This window comes from Dermacentor silvarum, unplaced genomic scaffold, assembly GCF_013339745.2.
Source record: "Dermacentor silvarum isolate Dsil-2018 unplaced genomic scaffold, BIME_Dsil_1.4 Seq716, whole genome shotgun sequence".
NCBI classification, from domain to species: Eukaryota; Metazoa; Arthropoda; class Arachnida; order Ixodida; family Ixodidae; genus Dermacentor; species Dermacentor silvarum.
The window spans coordinates 23,533-33,767 of NW_023606669.1; the positions used below are offsets into that span (position 1 = coordinate 23,533).

The window sequence follows — 10,235 nt, forward strand, 5'->3', positions numbered from 1 at the left end:
ACGACGGCTACTTAATCAAGGAGCATGCAGTGGAAGTGATTGGCGCAGCATATCTTGCAGAAAGAGAGGGAGAAAGTTTAATGCTATCTGAAGAGGTTAGCCTTGTGACAGGCCTCGCATGCTACTCCAGGTGAGATTCAGATGCAGTGATCCCATTAAGGGTGTCTGGTCCTTGGGCTGCCAGCAGATTTTTATATATCAATTTACGTGAAATAATGGCTTATTTTCTTGATGTACACTCATGACCAAAAGTAAATTTTTTTGAAAAATTTTAATTCTTTCGTTTGCTATACGCACAAATTAAAATTGACGAGTGCATTATGGTGTTTGTGTCAATTTCAGGCGGCGTGATTAAACTTAGAAATTCAGCTTCTTTTCCGGAATCCGTGGTCTGCACACCTTGCTCACAGGAGTATGCTCGCCGTGTTTGCATCACAAGAGTGATGATTTTCAACTTTGAGTAATGGTATAACTTCTGTATATAACTATAGCATTTACGTGCCTATGCAGGTTACGTGCCGGTTGCGTTAGTCGTGCAGATACGATCACCTTTCGCTTGTTTTCTATTTCTCCCGGCCACGGCGGCCGCATTTCGATGGTGGCGAAATGCGAGAACAGCCGTGTACTTGAATTAGGTGCACGTTAAAGAACCCCAGGTGGCCCAATTTATTCCGGAGTCCCCCTAATACGGCGTGCCTCATAATCAGATGGTAGTTTTGGTCCGTAAAACACCATAATTCTTAATGTTGTTTTCTATGTCAAAGGTGCGCAGTTGATCCGACCTATATAGTTGCGTTTCGTCATTCGTCGATATTGAAAAACTTTATTTACTGTGCAAGTGTCATCTAACCTTGGTGTATATATATATAGGGTGTTTCAGCGAACACTTTCAAAATTTATTTAAGGTTGCCTGTGGCAGACAGCCCAATTCTAGTTAATGAACTGGTCTACTCAAAGAGGCGGACATTACTTGCACATAAAATTGAAATGCATAATCGATTAATTAACACAAATTACTAATTAAGTCTTTAACTAATTACCTGATGGCCCATATTGCAATTTACAAATTGTAGCCGTGGAGTTCGCAAGTTCCAGTTAATTTGTGCTTCCAGTTAATTTTGTGCTTCAATGCAAAAAGCGATGTTTTGTTAAGAACTTACTGGAACGTCAATGCATTTCTCCGCAAAGTTCGGGAATTAATATCTCGAAACTGGTGTCGTCCCCAGAATTCGTTCCAAGTGGATCCGCCTTGCGAACTCCACGGCTACAATTTCTAAATTGCAATATGGGTCATCAGGTAATTAGTTAAAAACTTAATTAGTGAATTTCGGTTAATTATTCGATTATGTATTCTAATTTCTTGTGCAAGTAATGTCCGCCTCTTCGCGCAGACCAGCTCATGAACTAGAATTTGCTATCTGCCACAGGCAACCTTTAAGAATTTTTGAAAGTGTTCACTGAAACACCCTGTATATAGAATTGAAGCAATTATTCGGTATTTAATTGGATAGTCGAAGACGGTGTTCCCCGCCAAAAAAAAAAAAAATTCGTTCATTCTTTTCTCGTAGGCACGGCTTAGCTGGCGCGTTAAAAGCGTCGCAAGTACTGCGCTTATATAACGACGCGTCTGATCGTTGGTTGCGCCCATTGCTAATCGGTACCGGTGAGCGTAGGCGTGTCTCGTTAATCTCACCAACGCAGTTTCCGTGTTTCTTTTTTTGCCTACTTCTGTACGTTGGAAGGGGCTTTTCCCAAATCATTGAAGTGTAATGAACAGCGTTCCTGATATTACGGAATGAAACAAGGAAAGAGGGTGAAAAAGGATTAGCGCAGGCCTAAATGACAAAGCGAGAGAAAGAATAGGACTATACGTTCTCGGAACATAATCCGTAATGAGATAATAAGCGTCACAGCGGTGCCGCCTTCTCGGCCCTCGCTCTTAACCGAGCGAGCCCCTTTCCGGTAGCTGAGCTCGTGGCCCGGGCTCTTCTCTTTAAAGCGTACGCGCCATTTCCGCATAGCTGTTTCTTTAGCCAGAAGAAAAAAGAAAAAAGAAGAAAAAAAAATTAAAAAAAAGAAAGTGCCGACCGTGCCAATTTGAACGGGTGGGGAGAGAAAGTCGTTATTTTTGCCCAGACGAGCGTGAAATATGCGCCAGGTATAAACGGCCACGCTCTGCACCACGCGTAGGCGCGCGCGATGGTGTGTAGTATAGGGTGCGCACACTCCTTTTGGGCGCTTTCTTACTTAATCCTTTTGTTGTTGCCCTCCTTCTCACTTCTTCAGCACAGCTTTGCTCGTTTACGTAAATGCCTCCTCCGCGCATTTCTGTCAAGCGAGCGCCTGAGCACATTGCAGAACAAGAAGGTTTAGTCATAATCTTTCGAGATCGGGCGCGAATTATACACACCGCGGGCACTTGCACTCGAGTCCCTCTCGAAAGATGACACCGCGAGCGGGCACGCAAGTTGAAAAAACCGTTTCCCGCGCAATGGCACCCTTTGGCGCGCGCATTTATTAATGCGCTCGTTACGGGGGAGAATTAACGAGGCGTGGACATATCGCGTGCGCTTTCTTCACAATACTGAGTTGAAGCTTCGTCTACGTGTACGCCTGGTACACGACGAGTGTGTGACTGCTTGCAAATGTCATTGTTGGGCCGGCGTTTATTCCTGATAATACATAGGGCAGGGCTTAATGTCGACCATGAGTGGAGGGGGGGGGGGGGAGGGGCTCAAGGGCCCACTCCCACACGCTAATATATATATATATATATATATATGTAACGAAACACACAAGGATGGCGTCTGAAAGGAGAGGAAGATGATTAAAAGGCAGTGTTCGGGCGACCATGTTTGTTTTCGTCCGTAACCTCCTGCTCGCGTCACACATGCAAGTCGACAGGATCATAACTTGGCAGCCATCTCATTGAGCTCACATCATCATGCAAATATTCAACACCACGCCGTGAACCCCAAGCGCAGAGTTCCACCACCTACACCGATCAGCATCATGACCGCATCGCCGCAAGCCCTGGACATACCCAAGTACACCGGATCAGCGGACGATGGGCCCGTGGAAGATTGGTTCCGCCTCTTCGAGCTCGAGCAATCCGCTGCATCATGGTCGGAACGGGATATGGTCGCCAACTTCAATGAATACGTCACCGGTGAGGCATTTCGGTTTTACCTCACGCACAATCTTCGAAAACGACGAATCGTGGACGAAAATCAAAGCAGAAATGATCAGTCGATTTAAAGTACACGTTGCAGACCCCCTCATTAACCAACAGCTGGAGACATTTCAACTGTGTCACTGCAGTCATCCACAGCCTCCAACTTAGCAATCATCAGTGCCAAACAAGGTCTTATATGAGGAGATCATCGATGAGTATCTCACATCATGATCCTCGCGAGAAGACGACACAAGAACGCGCGCCTAGCATGATGATGACGACTACTACAGAGCCATCTTCACCGTCTACGCTCTCGACACGCCGCAAGAATCTTGTACCTGAACCATCTGACGAGTTCGTGCCGTTGTCTTGTACTCACGGCCAACCACCGCGGGTTTTGTGTCGCGTGACACCTTCACAGCTGTAAGACAACGCCGCATCCCAAGCGCAACTATTATTTACTCTAACGAAGCGAAGCCCACTTGCTATCCGACAACAGGCCAAAATGAAACCACCAACACCGTATGCTCATTTGGCGACGAAGAGCATTTGCCTTCATCAAGAGCCGATGAACAGCTTCCACTTGGAGTTCAGGCTGATTTGCATATCTTAAGCTCTTTTGCACACACCAATCTTCAACAAAACGCTGACATTACAGAAGCATCGGGTGCACCAGGTGTCGCACATTACCAAAAAAACATAAATGTCCGCTCAGCATGACGCCACATGGATGGCAGCCTCAGAAATGGCTCGTCAGGAAACTCAGACGTGGACTTCACCATCAGCCAACCCACAGCAGAAAGCGTGGCCCCAGCAACTCCAAGAACAAGTTCGGTTAACGCAAGGACAAACCCGACACAGACGACGACGACGACGTCGAAAAAGAGTGCCATCGAAAAAACAGACGCAATACAGCAGCGCAATTCCGCTTTCCGGGCCGATACATTTATCATTAGTATATGATCAGAGAACAATTCCACAAGTAAAGTCGCTTAAGTACCTGGGTATCACATATGATGAAAAACTTAGCTGGCGTTCTCACATAGAAAATATTGCAGCGAAAGGGATACGAGATGTAGGTTTATTACGTAGAATCAGTAACCGGCGTTCGGGTATGTGAAGGGACACATTATGATCTACCGTATGTATGTACGACCGATTCTAGAATTGGATGTGTTTTGTTTTCCGGAGGTGCAAAATATAAAATAAGACTACTTGTTCTTTTAGAGAGAGAAGCTCTTCTAATATGTTTAGGCCGGCCTAAATTCGTTGCTAATAATGTGTTATACCAGGAAGCGCGTTTATCTTCTCTTCACACGAGATTCTGTATGCTTACGGTTCAAACCTACTTAAGGGCTTATGAATCTCCTCTTAGACGTACATAATATATATTTATTAGTGAACCAAATTCATTTTTTGAGATCACGTGGCCTCGGTTACATACCCCACAGGTTGTATTTGTGCAGGCACAATTAGCACCTTTAAATGTTCGCATTAGGGAAATCATTCCGTTTGATAGGTCCACATTGTCCTTTAAAATAGAATTTGCGGATACTTTCCCCAATATAACGCAAAACTGCTGCCACCAACATATTTGAATGCCCTTTTGCAAGATTATTTGGCCCATTTCCCAATAAATGTAATAGCGACTGATGCTTCATCGTGTGAAGAGAAGGCAGGCGTGGGAATATACTCACCATCCCTCGATTGGTCTTTTTCACTGCGCCTGCCAGATTACACATCAGTTTTTCAGGCCGAACTTCTGGCAATAATTCTTGCATTGCGAAAGTTACCGCTACATGTTACAAAAGTTATTATTGTCACAGATTCCCTTTCTGTATGCCACGCGCTTAACGCATCTCTACAAATTTGACAGCTTTAAACACGTTTTATACATTAGCTCCTCCCCACTTAAAATTAGTTCATTTAGTATGGGTACCAGGCCACCGAGACATCCAACTTAATGAAATAGCTGATTCTTTAGCGCGAGCTTCTTTAAAGGGTCCGGTGATATCTGTGCTGCCGGCAACTGCGTATATCACTGCAGCCAGATATAGGCAGTTTTCTTTGACTGAAGACAAGAAAAGCCTCGCATTAGCAAAATCAACAGACTTTATACATCTAAATTATTCTTGGAATCGACAGTGGTGTCCTAACCGGCAATTTGAAGTAACATTTACAAGACTGCGTTGCCGTATTCCACAACTAAATTTTTACTTCAGATGTGGTCTGGCGGCATCACCATTATGTTACCTCTGCAATGAACCAGAATCTATCGATCACTTTTTATTATCGTGTCGGCGGTTTTTAATCATCGACAACGATGTTTAGAAATCCCACTTGCTAATCTAGGACTGCCGTTAAGCAGTTCAGTTTTACTTTCACTTGGAGCCACGGTGTTAGGATATGGCCACGGGAATGTTTGCCGAGCCATTCATAATTTTCTATGTGACACAAAAAGATTGCCTTATTAATATTTTCCCATTTTTACGTGATTGATTTATTTATCCTTCAATAAATTATAGATTTAGCAAATTCAAAAAGTAAAGTCAGAAAGCCACAATTATATTATTATTATTATTCAAGATATACGTATTTTCTTTGCTGTATTTAATTTATTATTGAATTCACATTACTATTCCTATTCAGGCAAGGGTGACTAACTTAGTATAAACTACTTAATTCTTTTATTATTGTTTTATTTCTCATTTTCAATTAGTCATTTATTTTCATTCTTACACTTATGTATTTATAAATTAATTTATTTTAAATTTCTATCATAATACCACCCGGTTCGTGGCTATATCCCCTCAGTGGGTTGTGCCAAATGTTGAGGCATCATCATCATCATCATCATCATCATCATCAATACAGAGAAGTACGTCTAAGGACTAGCCAACTGTACCTCAGAACAACTCGGCCAGTATGTAGTTTTCCTAGGAATGTACATCGTCAAGGAAGTTTTGAACGCCAGCAGTCAAGACAGCACCTAATACGACAAAGGCGAGAACAGCGCAAGCAACGGCCAAAAGGACAGGTGCGATTTTCTGGCATAAAAACACAACAGAAACATCGCCTGAAAAACTTCGTGCAACGAGAACTCGTTTCAGAAAACGCATAAATCCAACCACCAGAAACAAGCCGACGTCATGCAAACGGTGCCTCTCTCGTGAGAGTAATCTACCAAAGACAGCTCAGAGCATGCAATCTTCAGTCCACATGCACTAGCTTCAATCCCAACTACAGATCGTGCTACTTTATGACACTTGAATTTCACTCATTTGTGCTAAGTGCTCAACATGTAATCGCATCCATGATCACGTGCCACGGCGCATGTAGACGTCGTCCCGAGCGCAACAGTCAGGCTCGCTCACCAAAGCTATGCTAGACGTCACCGGACAGATAAACTTTTCTGTGAAGTTGCCAAGGCTTACAGAGCCATCTTGAGACATTGGACTAACTACACATTCTTATGCTTTTCATTCATCCGCCCCTGCACCTACGACTCTCTCGGGGGGAGGGGGAAGTGGAAGTGTGTAACGAAACGCACAAGGACGGTGTCTGAAAGGAGAGGAAGATGAAGATTAAAAGGCAGTGTTCGGGCGTCCATGTTTGTTTCCGTCCGTAACCTCCTGCTCGCGTCACATATATATACCGGGTGATTCAGCGAATAAATACTTTCAAGAATTTTTAAAGGTTGCCTGTGGCAGATAGCACAATTCTTTTTCATGAGCTGGTCTACTTGAAGAAGCGGACATTACTTGAAAAAAAATTGAAATGCATAACGGACTAATTAACGCAAATTCACTAATTAAGTTTCTAATTAACTTATGGCCCATATTGCAATTTACAAATTCTAGCCGTGAAGTTCGCAAGGCGGATCCACTTGAAACGAATTCTCAGGATCATGACCAACACTGCGCGCAAGCGTCATTATACCGGCGTCTGTGTAACTGCTATTGTTAGGGAATTGTGAACATTAAAACGTGTTAAATGATAAAACGCTAGCGATGAAGTAACGAATATTGGGCATGTTAATGTTCCATTTGGAATTGTACGGTAAGAACACGGTTGTTTAACTCTTTCTTTTGAAATCATTATTGGGGGCTGGCGCGCACGCCATGCCCCACTACCAAAAGTTGAATGTCCCAGCTATCCCAGTTTGGGAAAGTGGCGTAGCTTCAGCCAACCGGAGTGCAATGGCAGGCCTCGGCACGGGGCCCCGGCCTGGCTGCATTATCACCAGAAAGCCCGTCACCAGGTAAGTATGATGTTGGCTGCATCGTGAACAAACCGAGAGCAGCATGCAGCATCTGGCACAGGCTTGAAAGACAGTTTTGCAGTAAACCTAAAGCGCCGCTGAAGAGTCAGAATCGTAAAATTAGGGATTTGATTACAAAACACCACAGTACGCAATTCTATAAATTTAAATTAAAAAAAATTGTTGCTTTGCAACGAACATATTGAGGAAAAACTACATGCTTTAACGTAAGACATATAGCCGACCATCCAAGCGCATCCGGCTGGTGTGCGACCTACCGCTTGACAACCAATTGCTCAACCAGGCGCTAAGCATTTAATTTGTAATTGAGAGCCTTAGCTGCCACATCAATTAGTTAAAGCGCTTTAATAGCATTGTTTTAACCTTCCGGAAAGCTCAACCAGATGGACCAACACGTTTGTGTAGAGTGATTTGTTGTATTTGTGTGCGTATGTGCGTGTGTCCAGTGCCTCCTTTACTATTGGTGTGTCACGAGCGTATACGTCTGTGACGACGCCAGCACGGCGATCACGTTGAATGCGGTCGCATGGCGGCAACGGCATGACTTCTACGCCGGCCGTTCGACGCGACCTTACGACAGTGCAATTGTTGGTTCCTACATAAGCAGTGGATGAGAGAAACACAGATTGTGACGTCATCAGTGACTACGTGTTGCGCAGTCGTACATATGTATGGATGGCTATTGTGGTGTAGCTAAAACGGCGATGACTATTGCACTCCGGCGAAGAAATGTTAAGGCATAACTAGCGTGATTAACTTGGCATGATTAAAAGCATGATTAACACAGAACACGAGTTGTCTTGCTTCATTGACAACCTCAGGCATTACAACAATATATTTTATGGTTTCACACATAACTTACTTACTAAACTGGGCAAAATTCATGCGTCTTTCGTACAACACAGCACTCATAATGCACAACTAAACGAATGAAAAGTAACTCGTAACCTAAAGAAACCAAGGCGAACCAACCCTTCACTAGTTCACGAGCGTAGCTTCACGCTCAGGTGGCTCATGAAACAGTATGCTGTGCCAAGAATCTTAGTCGAACAAGGACGTGGTGACCGTCGTGTGCAGTGCCTCGGGGAAATGCATACAGTAGCGCGACAACACCTGCTTTCTTGTTTTTTTTTCTCATGCCACATCAACCGATTAATTGCGATTAAATAATTAATCGAAAAATTGGAGAATTAGAATTGCCCCACACAGAGCACTATACTGGCAATGAAATCAACGCCAGCGCTTGTCGAATGTCTGCCGCAGTTGACCTGCCAAAAATTTGACCGCCCTTCCACTACTGTGAAGAGGGGTGCAAGCGAAGCTTGTGTTGACTGGTTTAATGTTTGTGTTTTAATGTGTATAAGTTTAGTAAAATTCGTCAGCCCTTCCACTCCGTGAAGATTGTTAACCAGCGAAGCTGGAACGTGCGGCCCCGGTGTTTATCACTGCGTTAATCCCGAGGGATCATTAAAGTATTTCTCAACTATGAAGTTACACATACGTTCGGCTGCGACGGAGAGAACGACGTCACTGACGGTATGCCTGCAGTCTGCCGTTGTGGCTTGCGTTCGATGTCTCGAGTTTGCTCGGCGGTGTGGTTAGCAGCATTCGCCCGCCATTGCCGCTTGCGATACTTCGAAATTAAATTGCTTGAAAATTAAATCTGTCCGTTACGTAAGACAATGAATGGCTCATACCCTCGTAAACGCGGCCTCCCCATTACGACGACAGAAGAGAAGTGAAATTCTACGCTGGAATGATTAGCGGAAATGCAGCCAGCTGTGGAAGCAGACGATGAACGCGGGAACAGTGGCACGATGCTCGAGCAGCTCTGAGAGCAGCAGGTTTTTTCAGCATTACATCGCTGGCGCAGGATATATAGCGTATAGAAGCTTCGCGCGAAAAACTGAGGGAGGGCAGTGCACCCCCGAGACCGCCCCCCCCCCCCCCCTCTTGACTTTAATCGCTGACATAGGGTTATTGGGCCACCAGAGACAAGGATATGCTGTGCGTGTTAGTGCACACGCGCACACGATGGCAACGTGCCTCGTATCGTAAATAAAAATGAGGGGGGGGGGGGGGGGGCGGTGCTGCCACGATCTCTAGCGTCTCTTTCCACTCTCATCGGTGTGTCGGTGCATTGATCAATCAGGACAGGTATGTCCTTCCATTCTCTCGCAATAGTTTCCTACTGCATGGTCGGGGTTTTACTTCTTGCTCTTTCTGAACATGTTGCACTGGCTGCGCATGAGTGACATTTTTGTGGCTGCTGGCCTGCCCTGTCAAAATCTTCAAAAAAGCACCGGCAAGTGTACCGTATTCCACGGTTGCTGTTGTTGTTTATTAAATGATGAGACCATGATAAAAAAGGACACCGAAGCGTCAGCTATCCCAATCATCACAAATAAACTGCAGCGACAAAGGAATGTAGGAAAAAAGAAAAAGAAAGTAAAGGAGTAACGTAATATAGCGGAGACCGGCCTGCTGTACAATGAACAGTCAGAGCGCGTTTTATCGGTGACTATCGAACGTCCAGTCACAACGTGCGTTACCTAAACTGCATATATCTGTACAGTCACGGCCCTGAAAAAAAAAAAAAAAAGCCTGGCGCAGAATAGAGCACGTATAAAAATAGTGCAAGTTCACATAAACATGCACAAAGTCAGATACTGAGCACATTCATATTGGATCGTCTTTCAAAAAGATTACATAAAATCACCAATAGCTTTGACAGCGTGTCTTGGTTTGTCAGGCACGACTGCAGGGTTCAAGAACCTT

The 10,235-nt window shown here is 44.4% G+C and overlaps 1 non-coding gene across 1 annotated transcript; it reads right to left on the reverse strand.

Moving 5' to 3' along the window:
- Positions 1-7,277: 7,277 nt before the first annotated feature.
- On the reverse strand, positions 7,278-7,444 carry LOC119435451 (U1 spliceosomal RNA). The gene has a single exon (XR_005188843.1). It is a non-coding gene; the product is annotated as a U1 spliceosomal RNA (small nuclear RNA).
- Positions 7,445-10,235: the final 2,791 nt, after the last annotated feature.